The following is a 12,699-nucleotide window of genomic DNA, read 5'->3' on the forward strand; positions in this document are numbered from 1 at the left end:
CTGTGCTAGTTTAGCATCATACCCAAACCATGGCCTTGGCTGACTTGTTGTAGCATCATACCCAAACCATGGCCTGGCTGTGCTAGTGTAGCATCATACCCAAACCATGGCCTGGCTGTGTTAGTGTAGCATCATACCCAAACCATGGAATGGCTGCCTTGTTGTAGCATCATACCCAAACCATGGCCTAGCTGCCTTGTTGTAGCATTATACCCGAACCATGGTCTGGCTGTCTAAGTGTAGCATCATACCAAAACTATGTCCTGTCTGTCTTAGTGTAGCATCGTACGTAAACAATTGCCTGACTGTCCTTGTGTAGCATCATACCCAAACCATGGACTGGCTGTGCTAGTGTAGCATCATACACAAACCATGGCCTTGGCTGACTTGTTGTTGCAATCATACCCAAACCATGGCCTGGCTGTGCTAGTGTAGCATCATACCGAAACCATGGCCTGGCTGCCTTGGTGTAGCATCATACCAAAACCGTGGCCTGGCTGTGCTAGTGTAGCATCATACCGAAACCATGGCCTGGCTGCCTTGTTGTAGCATTATACCCAAACCATGGCCTGGCTGTCTAAGTGTAGCATCATACCAAAACTATGACCTGTCTGTCTTAGTGTAGCATCGTACGTAAACAATTGCCTGACTGTCCTTGTGTAGCATCATACCCAAATCATGGACTGGCTGTGCTAGTGTAGCATCATACCCAAACCATGGCCTTGGCTGACTTGTTGTTGCAATCATACCCAAACCATGGCCTGGCTGTGCTAGTGTAGCATCATACCGAAACCATGGCCTGGCTGCCTTGGTGTAGCATCATACCAAAACCGTGGCCTGGCTGTGCTAGTGTAGCATCATACCCAAACCATGGAATGGCTGTCTTGTTGTAGCATCATACCCAAACCATGGCCTAGCTGCCTTGTTGTAGCATTATACCCAAACCATGGTCTGGCTGTCTAAGTGTAGCATCATACCAAAACTATGACCTGTCTGTCTTAGTGTAGCATCGAACGTAAACAATTGCCTGACTGTCCTTGTGTAGCATCATACCCAAACCATGGACTGGCTGTGCTAGTGTAGCATCATACCCAAACCATGGCCTTGGCTGACTTGTTGTAGCATCATACCCAAACCATGGCCTTGGCTGTGCTAGTGTAGCATCATACCGAAACCATGGCCTGGCTGCCTTGGTGTAGCATCATACCAAAACCATGGCCTGGCTGTCTTAGTGTAGCATCATACCCAAACCATGGCCTGGCTGCCTTGTTGTAGCATTATACCCAAACCATGGCCTGGCTGTCTAAGTGTAGCATCATACCAAAACTATGACCTGTCTGTCTTAGTGTAGCATCGTACGTAAACAATTGACTGACTGTCCTTGTGTAGCATCATACCCAAACCATGGACTGGCTGTGCTAGTGTAGCATCATACCCAAACCATGGCCTTGGTTGACTTGTTGTAGCATCATACCCAAACCATGGCCTGGCTGTGCTAGTGTAGCATCATACCGAAACCATGGCCTGGCTGTCTAAGTGTAGCATCATACCAAAACTATGACCTGTCTGTCTTAGTGTAGCATCGTACGTAAACAATTGCCTGACTGTCCTTGTGTTGCATCATACCCAAACCATGGACTGGCTGTGCTAGTGTAGCATCATACAGAAACCATGGCCTTGGTTGACTTGTTGTAGCATTATACCCAAACCATGGCCTGGCTGTCTAAGTGTAGCATCATACCAAAACTATGACCTGTCTGTCTTAGTGTAGCATCGTACGTAAACAATTGCCTGACTGTCCTTGTGTAGCATCATACCCAAACCATGGACTGGCTGTGCTAGTGTAGCATCATACCCAAACCATGGCCTTGGTTGACTTGTTGTAGCATCATACCCAAACCATGGCCTGGCTGTGCTAGTGTAGCATCATACCGAAACCATGGCCTGGCTGCCTTGGTGTAGCATCATACCCAAACCATGGCCTGGCTGTGTTAGTGTAGCATCATACCCAAACAATGGCCTGGCTGCCTTGTTGTAGCATTATACCCAAACCATGGCCTGGCTGTGTTAGTGTAGCATCATACCAAAACTATGACCTGTCTGTCTTAGTGTAGCATCGTACGTAAACAATTGCCTGACTGTCCTTGTGTTGCATCATACCCAAACCATGGACTGGCTGTGCTAGTGTAGCATCATACCAAAACCATGGCCTTGGTTGACTTGTTGTAGCATCATACCCAAACCATGGCCTTGGCTGTGCTAGTGTAGCATCATACCCAAACCATGGCCTGGCTGTGTTAGTGTAGCATCATACCCAAACCATGGAATGGCTGCCTTGTTGTAGCATCATACCCAAACCATGGCCTAGCTGCCTTGTTGTAGCATTATACCCGAAACATGGTCTGGCTGTCTAAGTGTAGCATCATACCAAAACTATGACCTGTCTGTCTTAGTGTAGCATCGTACGTAAACAATTGCCTGACTGTCCTTGTGTAGCATCATACCCAAACCATGGACTGGCTGTGCTAGTGTAGCATCATACCCAAACCATGGCCTGGCTGCCTTGGTGTAGCATCATACCCAAACCATGGCCTGGCTGTGTTAGTGTAGCATCATACCCAAACCATGGCCTGGCTGCCTTGGTGTAGCATCATACCCAAACTATGGCCTGGCTGCCTTGTTGTAGCATTATACCCAAACCATGGAATGGCTGCCTTGTTGTAGCATCATACCCAAACCATGGCCTGGCTGTTTTAGTGTAGCATCAAACATAAACCATTGCTTGGCTATACTGGTGTGCCATCTTACCCAAACCATGGCCTGGCTGTCTTAGTGTAGCAACATACCCAAATCATGGCCTGGCTTTCTAACTTTAGCATCATACCCAAAATATGACATTGCTGTCTTAGTGTAGCATCGTACGTAAGCCAGGCCATGGTTTGGGTATGATGCTATACCAGGACAGCCAAAACATGCTTAGGGTATGATGCTATGCCAGGACAGCCAGGCAATGGTTTGGGCTACAGTAAGACAGCCAGGTCATAGTTTGGGTATGATGTTACACTTAGACAACCAGGCCATGGTTTGGGTATGGTGCTACGCTAAGACAGCAATGTCATAGTTTGGGTATGATGCTACACTAAGACAGCCAGGCCATGCTTAGGGTATGATGCTACACTAAGACAGCCAGGCCATGGTTTGGGTATGATGCTACACTAAGACAGCCAGGCCATGGTTTGGGTATGATGCTATACCAGGATAGCAAAACATGCTAAGGTATGATGCTACACCAGGCCATCCAGGCCATGGTTTTGGTATGATGCTACACTAAGACAGCCAGACCATGGTTGGGGTAAGATGCTACACCAAGGACAGCCAAGGCCATGGTTTACGTTTGATGCTACACTAAGACAGCCAGGTCATATTTTGGTTATGTTGCTACACTAAGACAGGCCATTGTTTGGGTATGATGCTACACTAAGACAGCTAGGCCATGGTTTGGGTATGATGCTACACCAAGGACAGCCAGGCCATGGTTTACGTTTGATGCTACACTAAGACAGCCAGGTCATATTTTGGGTATGTTGCTACACTAAGACAGGCCATGGTTTGGGTATGATGCTACAACAAGGCAGCCAAGGCCATGGTTTGGGTATGATGCTACAGCAGCACAGCCAGGCCATGGTTTGGGTATGATGCTAGACCAGCACAGCCAGGCAATGGTTTGATTCTACACTAAGACAGCCATGTCATAGCTTGGGTATGATGCTACACTTAGAAAGCAAGGCCATGGTTTGGGTATGATGCTACACAAGGACAGCCAGGCAATGGTTTACATACGATGCTACACTAAGACAGCCAGGTCATATTTTGGGTATGTTGCTACACTAAGACAGCCAGGCCATGGTTTGGGTAAGATGCTACACTAGGACAGCCAGGCCATAGTTTAGGTGTGATGCCAGGCAAAGGTTCGGGTATGATGCTATACCAGGACAGCCAAAACATGGTAGGGTATAATGCTGTACCAGGTCAGCCAGACCATGGTTTGGGTATGATGCTACACTAAGACAGCCAGGCCATGGTTTGGGTATGATGCTACACTAAGACAACCTGGCCATGGTTTGAGTATAATGCTACACTAAGACAGTCAGGCAATGGTTTGGGTATGATGCTACACCAAGGACAGCCAGGCCATGGTTTTGGTTTGATGCTACAACAAGGCAGCCAAGGAGATGGTTTCGGTATGATGCTACACTAAGACAGCTAGGCCATGGTTTGGGTATGATGCTACACCAAGGACAGCCAAGGCCATGGTTTACGTTTGATGCTACACTAAGACAGCCAGGTCATATTTTGGGTATGTTGCTACACTAAGACAGGCCATGGTTTGGGTATGATGCTACAACAAGGCAGCCAAGGCCATGGTTTTGGTTTGATGCTACAACAAGGCAGCCAAGGCCATGGTTTGGGTGTGATGCTACACCAAGGCAGCCAGGCCATGGTTTGGGTATGATGCCAGGCAATGGTTCTGGTATCATGCTCTACCAGGACAGCCAAAACATGCTTAGGGTATGATGCTGTACCAGGTCAGCCAGGCCCTGCTTAGGGTATGATGCTACACTAAGACAGCCAGGCCATGGTTAGGGTAAGATACAGCCAAGCAATGGTTTACGTTTGATGCTACACTAAGATAGCCAGGTCATATTTTGGGTATGTTGCTACAGTAAGACAGGCCATTGTTTGGGTATGATGCTACAACAAGGCAGCCAAAGCCATGGTTTAGGTATGATGCTACACCAAGGCAGCCAGGCCATGGTTTGGGTATGATGCTACAACAAGGCAGCCAAGGCCATGGTTTGGGTATGATGCTACACCAAGGCAGCCATGCCATGGTTTGGGTATGATGCTAGACTAGCACAGCCAGGCCATGGTTTGGTTTAGATGCTACACAAGGATAGCCAGGCAATGGTTTACGTTTGATGCTACGCTAAGACAGCCATGTCATAGTTTGGGTATGATGCTACACTTAGAAAGCCAGGCCATGGTTTGGTATGATGCTACACTAAGACAGCCAGACAATGGTTTGGGTATGACGCTACACCAAGCCAGCCATGCCATAGTTTGGGTATGATGCTAGACTAGCACAGTCAGGCAATGGTTTTGGTATGATGCTACACTAAGACAGCCAGGCCATAGTTTAGGTATGATGCCATGCAATGGTTCGGGTATGATGCTATACCGGGACAGCCAAAACATGCTTAGGGTATGATGCTGTACCAGGTCAGCCAGGCCATTGTTTGGGTATGATGCTACACAAAGGCAGCCAAGACCATGGTTTGGGTATGATGTTACATAAAGGCAGCCAGGCCATGGTTTGGGTATGATGCTACACTAAGACAGCCAGGTCATAGTTTGGGTATGTTGCTACACTAAGACAGCCAGGCAATGGTTTGGGTATGACGCTACACCAAGGCAGCCATTCCATAGTTTGGGTATGATGCTACACTAGCACAGCCAGGCCATGATTTAGGTAAGATCCTACACCAGGACAGCCAAGCAACGGTTTATGTTTGATGCTACACTAAGACAGCCAGGCCATGGTTTGGGTATGATGCTACACTAAGACATGCAGGTCATAGTTTGGGTATGATGCTACACTTAGGCTGTCTTAGTGTAGCATCGTACCCGAGCTGTGGCCTTGCTGCCCTGGTGTGTTGCTGCAGTTCCCCTACCCTTCCCTATAAATAGTGAAAGTTTCAGACACGTGGTTGCATTTTGCTCCTGTGTAAGATTCCCCTTCCAATAGAGGTTGAAAATCAGCCATGGTGAGGAGAAAGTTAACGAACGCTGAAAGATGGCAAGTGATAGGTATGAAAAATGCTGGCATGTCATGCAGGACCATTGCAAGACAAATTGGTCGTCATCACAGTGTACCGCCTCCTTGGTCTAGTGGTAGAGCGTCCGCCAGGAGAGCGGAAGGTCCGGGGTTCGATCCCCGACCGCGTCATACCAAAAGACGTGAAAAGATGGTACTTGTTGTTACCCTGTCTGGCGCTCGGCATTAAGGGGCTAAAACAAGGACTGGTCGGCTCGGAGTCAGTATACTGTGTCTGAGCGGGGTATCCATGTTCAACTGCGGCACTAGAGCTGGCACTATAAATCGGCATCAGTCCGGTGTACAACACAGACACACACACACACACATTTCACCTCACCTCATCACAGTGTTATCACTCATTCGATTGTCAAACACGGTCAAACCAATGACAGGCATAGGTCTGGTAGGCCAAGAAAGACCTCTAACAGAGAGGATAGACGTCTTTTCAGGATAGTCAGACGAAATCCATTTGCAACTTCAACAGATTTAAGACTGCAGTGGATTACCCATCAGAGACTCTCGACGATGACCGTAATGCGTAGCCTCAGAGCGGCTGGTTATAACGCCAGAAGACCAGTAAAACGCCCTCAACTGACTGAGAGGCACACGCGGAATCATCTGATATGGTGTCGTAGTCGATGGAACTAGACCAACAGGAGAAGGATCCATTAGCCTGACGAGTGTCGAATGCTGCTACGAACTGTTGATGGCCGAATACGTGTTTGGAGGCAGCGTAACACTCCAGAAGACCTTAGCATGTGGCGGGGTGGTCTGTCATGATATGGGGGTTGTGTTTCCTTCCTTCCGCTGGTGACAATTCGTGGAAACCTGAATGGCCAACAATACCAAGATGACGTTCTTCGTCCAGTGGTAGTCCCTCATTTTGACAACCATCCTCTTCAGACAAGACCTGTTTACATGGACGGCAATGATAGACAACAAAGATCTCGGGCAGTTTGGGCTTATTTGCGTGAAGAAGCTATTGCCACTCTTCCTTGGCCGGCCTGTAGTCCGGATCTTAATGCGATTGAGGACATTCTTGGCCGGAAAATCAGACATCGTGATCCCCCAGTTCAAAATCTCGCTGGACTTGAAGCCGCACTTCATGAAGAATGGATCCGTTTGCCCCAGAGAAGCATTCAACGACTTGTAATGAGTATGAGGCGTAGGGTTGAAGCTGTGGTCAATGTCCGTGGATCATACACACGTTACTGACGTTTCTGTCTTGCAATAGACTCTGCACTCCCTAGGGTGTCTATGTGACACCTGATATGGTCTACTGATATCATGACAGTTACATGACAAAAAGATTTTTTCAATGTTTTCTAATCCTCCAATTTCTGGTCTTCGGTAAAATTCCTTTCTGCTCATATTCTTTTGGAACACAAGATAAACTTGCTTTGGGACAACTTTTGCATCACATGAGGTTTACATATACGGCTTATAACAATCGTACATCTCGTTATAATAGTCATCATTAAGTGCCAAAAGTAACAGCTCACAAATATGGTGGGTGGCGCTTAACTTTTGTGCATGTGTATAGATCGAATTGTCTCAGCTGCTAACATTCATCTCGTGCTTGATGTCTCAAAACAGTTTTCATGTTGAAAAGAAATACTAGTAATTGAGAAAACTATTTTGCACTTGAATGGTTAAAGTCTGGTAGCTTATGGTGATAATCTTAAACAATTCATATCAAATAATTCTAAGCTTCCAGACATTTTATGTGTTCAGGAGACATTCCTTTGGCCGGAGAGCAATTTTAAAATCAATTATAACGTCATTTTCCGCCAGGATAATGAGCAATCCAAATATCACGAATCCTGGTATGTGTGGCTGTGCAATTTTAAGTTTGTTATTGAATCGATTCAGAAAAGCTTAGGCGCCATGACTGTGTGGTGTTCTAAGTGGGGATTTAAGGTTTCCCAGTCCAAATCTGTTGCGATGATAACGAGACGTAAACTTCAAATATAAAGCTAGCCCTTGGTGACCACAAAATAGAAATTGTATACGAGTTTAAATTTCTTCGTGTTTATTTTGACCAGAAAATAACTTAGGGTTCTCATATATTTCATGTCAAGGAGGCTATAAATCTGCTGAAATGATTCCCCAAACGAAATCGGGTCAGTGATGTTGCTTTATAAAGCATTAATACTATCAAGGCTTGACTGTGACTGTCAGGTATCTATGTCTGCCTCAAAATGTCCTCTCTTCAAACTTGACCCGATTTAGTCGAAGGCTTTGTGAATCTTGCACGGCTGCCTTTGCAACTACCCAAGTTTCATCTCCAGGTTGAATTCTTAGAAATGCCTCTAGGCCTTCGTCGTGAACATTTGTCTCAAATATTGTCTCAAATCGAAATCTAAAACCAACAATAATTCAGCTAGTGATATTGTTAATGATTGTGTTGAGTATGTGATTTTTGTGAGTGCTAACATGGCAAGGCATTTGAACATTCAGAATGCTTAACATGGAGTTGTACAGTGCACCACAGTTGATTCCTCTGCACCTCCAGATACTGCTCCTTGGCTTCTTCTGATTCCAGGCTGTTACGACGTAAATTGTAATACTTGCAGCAAATTATAATTTTTTTTATGTAAATTGTAATAACAACGTAAATTGTAATAATATTTGACGTAAATTGTAATACGCAAATTGTAATAAAAATTGACGTAAATTGTAATAATCTCTACTTGCTGTAAAATGTAATAAATTCTTACGTAAATTTTAATAACCTTACTACCGTAGTGTCCAAGACGCCAACTGACTAGAAATTATCTTTGTCAGTTGAGCTTGCGTTTCACATGTACAATTCGAGAAATACTGTGTATGAAGACAAACGTACAAAACTGTTAAGTTAGGGATGGTTGGTATAGGCTTTATCGTACAATCGTCATTAAAGGGTGGTGTCTACATCGATAAATTTAAATGACTGAGAGGTCCATCCACGGGTTCAAAATGATGGGTTACACAACCGTATATTCGACAAATAACTTAATTGTGACATATTGTTCAATACTCTTATAAGGCTATTCAAGATGTTTTTTGCATGACTTGCTTCAACAGTACGTTGACCAGTTCGACACGACTGAACGAGTGATGACGATCCCGTGCATACACAAATAACATCCGGTAACTTCGGATAACTCTTGTACAGTTTCAAGGAGTATACGAATAATCATGAATTTCTTGCAATCAATTGCTGAAATATATCTGCTTGTATCCAAATAGAAAGGAATTGAAAATTTATAATGAAAATATGTTTGTCACTAAAGTAAATTTTCTCTTTGACCTTAAAACATACTTGAAGATCATTAAACTCGACAATCGTTGGTGGATTGCGCCAAAAAACCTTGATACGAAATATATTCGTACAATAATCCCCTGAAAACATAACATCCTCTGAAAGATTAAGAGGATTAAAGTAATTTGGGCTAACATCAAGCACTGTAATAACATACCCTCTTAGAATTCCAATGAAATGACTAGTGACTTACCAAAAAGTCAAATTATGTTTTGCTCCGATTTGTTTTTACCTAGTTCTAATTGCCTACCCTTATCACTTTTTTTTCTGAAATTGAGGTAAAACTTCTAAATTTGAGACTACAATATATGTCTTCAGAGGGTATTTCATACACTATGTATCAACTGTTTTACCCCATTTCAAATTTGGTTTCATGCTGAATCGCTCTTTTCACCTACTGCTATCACACTTTAAATGCAAGGAAAGCACCCCAAACATATATTTTTATATATAAATACATTGTGTTGATAACCACGTACTTAACCTACAGAAATAACACTCCAGTGAGCTTATATATATATACAACAATGTTCGATATATCAAGTTTCAAGTTCACACACCCCACACTAAGTCATATTTAATGACGACTGTACAATAAATGCTATATTCGTAACGAACAATTATATATATCGAGCTATATTCGTACCGTAAAAATTATATATATATTATAGTAAACTTTCATATATACATCTTTACTTAATCCGTTACTTGTTGGAGATAAATATAATTTGGTTTCTTAGTTAGTCACTATTCTTTTCATATAAATGTTAAGAAGGTATTCTATAATTTCAATATTTTATTACAGAGCTTGATGTTAGCTGGAATTATTTTAATCCTCTTAAACCCCCAGAGAAGATTATCCTCTGAGGTATTTTTTGTCCGTATATATGTCACAAATTAGTGATAACTTATGAAAAACGTAATTATCTGTTTCGAAAATTTTGTACCGCATTAAACGTGAGGTACCAAATTTGGTATCAAGGTTGCTTGGCGCAATCCACCAACGATTGCCGAGTTTAATGATTTTAGAATACTCTTGTATAAGGTCAAAGAGAATATTTACGTTAGTGACAAAACCTTTTTCATGATAGATTTTCGATCCTTTCAATTTTGATAAAAACAGATTTATTTCAGCAATAATTGATTGCAACAAATTTATTATACATTCAGATGCTCTTTGAAACCAGAGACCATACAATATTATATGGTCTCTGTTGAAACTCAACAAGACATGCTCGAAGATACCGGATATTATTGTGTATGCTTTGAATTATGATTTCGTGCCGTTATCATGATGGATTCTGTTTTTGTTGTTGGGGCAAGGAGTTATTATCCCAGCAAAAGTTGTCAGTAAGTTGTTTGTTAGTTCTTCATCACATATGAAAGGAATCCAGACAGTTACATTTATTCATTTATTTCATTAAATATACTTCTTCCTATGAAAGGAAATATTTTATGTTATATTAATGATCCATATGTTATTCAAACATTGCTACAAATATTGAATAAGTTAACATGGTTTGCATTTATTTATTATCATTTCTTTATCTGTGAGAAGTTCACATCGATCGAAAATACACAATATCTGATAGTATATGCAATGTAGGTAAAGAATATCCACGCCCCTCTTTTGATATTAATAAACACATTGTATATAATGTTATGTATTAAGTATTCTCCTTTCCCACGCATGGGAAATCTATGCTGCATTTGCTGACGACTGTCTTTTTTCCTTTGACATTGCACAGGAGATCTGTCACTCATTTGTTGTATTTGAATTCTTCGTTAAAATATAATGTATAAATACGATTAAATTGTCTCGTTTGTTTCCAGGAAACGGCCATGTGCTCCTTATCAAATTAAGTAAACCTCCAATGCAAATCGACATAATTTCAGGGTCCGGTTGCACAGAGCTCTCTTCGGTAACTCGTAACTCAATGTTATTGCAATGGACTCCTAGCTAAGCTACTATTGGATGATAAATCAATTAACCTATTTGTCGAATAGACGTACCTAATGTAATCTATCATTTTTAACCCGAGGATGAATCTTTCAGTCATAAATTTCGATGTGTACAGATGTTAGAGTATCATTCTAACAATACAGACATGACACAAGCTGCACGTAAAATAATTGATAAAGGTAGTCCTTGCGGGTTCACATATCTACATGTACATCGCCCAGGACATTGTCATTATTTGCTTTACATCCTCCGAGCAACGTTAAAAAAATTGAAACTTGAATAATAATAAATTGATATTATGTATATGAACATGTATAAATCAGCTTGCACACAGGCTACTGCAGAATGACATGTCATCCATTTGCTAGTTTAGTTTAGTTTAAACATATTTTATTCACAGAACAAAATGAGAATTGTATTGGGGACAAGTTCTTGCAACTTAGTAAACCCCTCTCCGCATAAAATATGTACAAATATACAGTTGCAAAATAAATAAATTTGCTTCAGTCAGTAATAACCTAACATTATGACAACTTCACATACATATTAACATACTGATGCCTCTAAGGATTCGGCCTTTATTCGAACTGACGGGGGCATATTGGATATCAGAATGTTTCATCTCAAGTGTGTTCAGGCAGTGTCTAACAACGCTCATACGGACATCTTGTGACTCAACAGTCTAACAAGGCTCACACGAACATCTTGTGTCTTTGCGTATGATACAATAGCATTGCGAACTGCGTCGTATGCCTATCTGCTTTGATGTTTCACAGTGCAAGTCTTTTTCTTTTTAATGGGGAAGCACCCTTAAAAGCCCTCTCGCATTCACTATCAAAACTTGATGTTACTTGTATACGAGAAGACTGTTGTTGTTTGGACGTTTCCCATATTCTTGTAATGTTTCACAACTGTTGTGTTGGACATCTGTTGGCACACTGAGAGATGTGTTCAGAATTACGTCAGTTCTATCATCGTCACTTTATCCCTAATGTAATATACTAAGATCCTGATATCAACGCGCAGTTTTAGTTGAGTGTTATAATGTCTTTCTATTTCTCTGCTGGCATTTACCATATATTTTTCTCTTCTAATAACCGATTAATGGTTTTGACCTTTAAGTCAAATTTCTCACATGTGTTCAATTTTGCGATCAACAGATTGTGAATGTCCCATATGACCATGCATTTCTAAAACTTTTGCAAACAAGAGTGATGTGATGTCAGTATTCTTCTGTGGATGTTTTTCTTGTTGGCTAGAAGCAGAATCAACGTTAGTGTCCCCATCACTTCGGCTCTTCTGCTTATTCAAAACCTCTGTCTAAAGAACATCAGAGTAAATAGATACTGCTATTAACCCAAACACATCTATTCCTTTGATTACCCTGCCTCATAGCTATAAATTCCTGTTTTGGCTGTCACCAATACTATACAGTTTTTTAGACTTTCAACAGACGTCCTCTTCAAAGCCATCTGTCTGCAGATAACACCTGTTCTGACCGCATCCTTCGTATGTTGAAACTAAAAGCTTTTGGTTCTCAAACTTTTGAAGTAA

The sequence above is a fragment of the Haliotis cracherodii genome, unplaced genomic scaffold (genome assembly GCF_022045235.1).
Source record: "Haliotis cracherodii isolate W230 unplaced genomic scaffold, xgHalCrac1.p SCAF_12, whole genome shotgun sequence".
Taxonomy (NCBI): Eukaryota; Metazoa; Mollusca; class Gastropoda; order Lepetellida; family Haliotidae; genus Haliotis; species Haliotis cracherodii.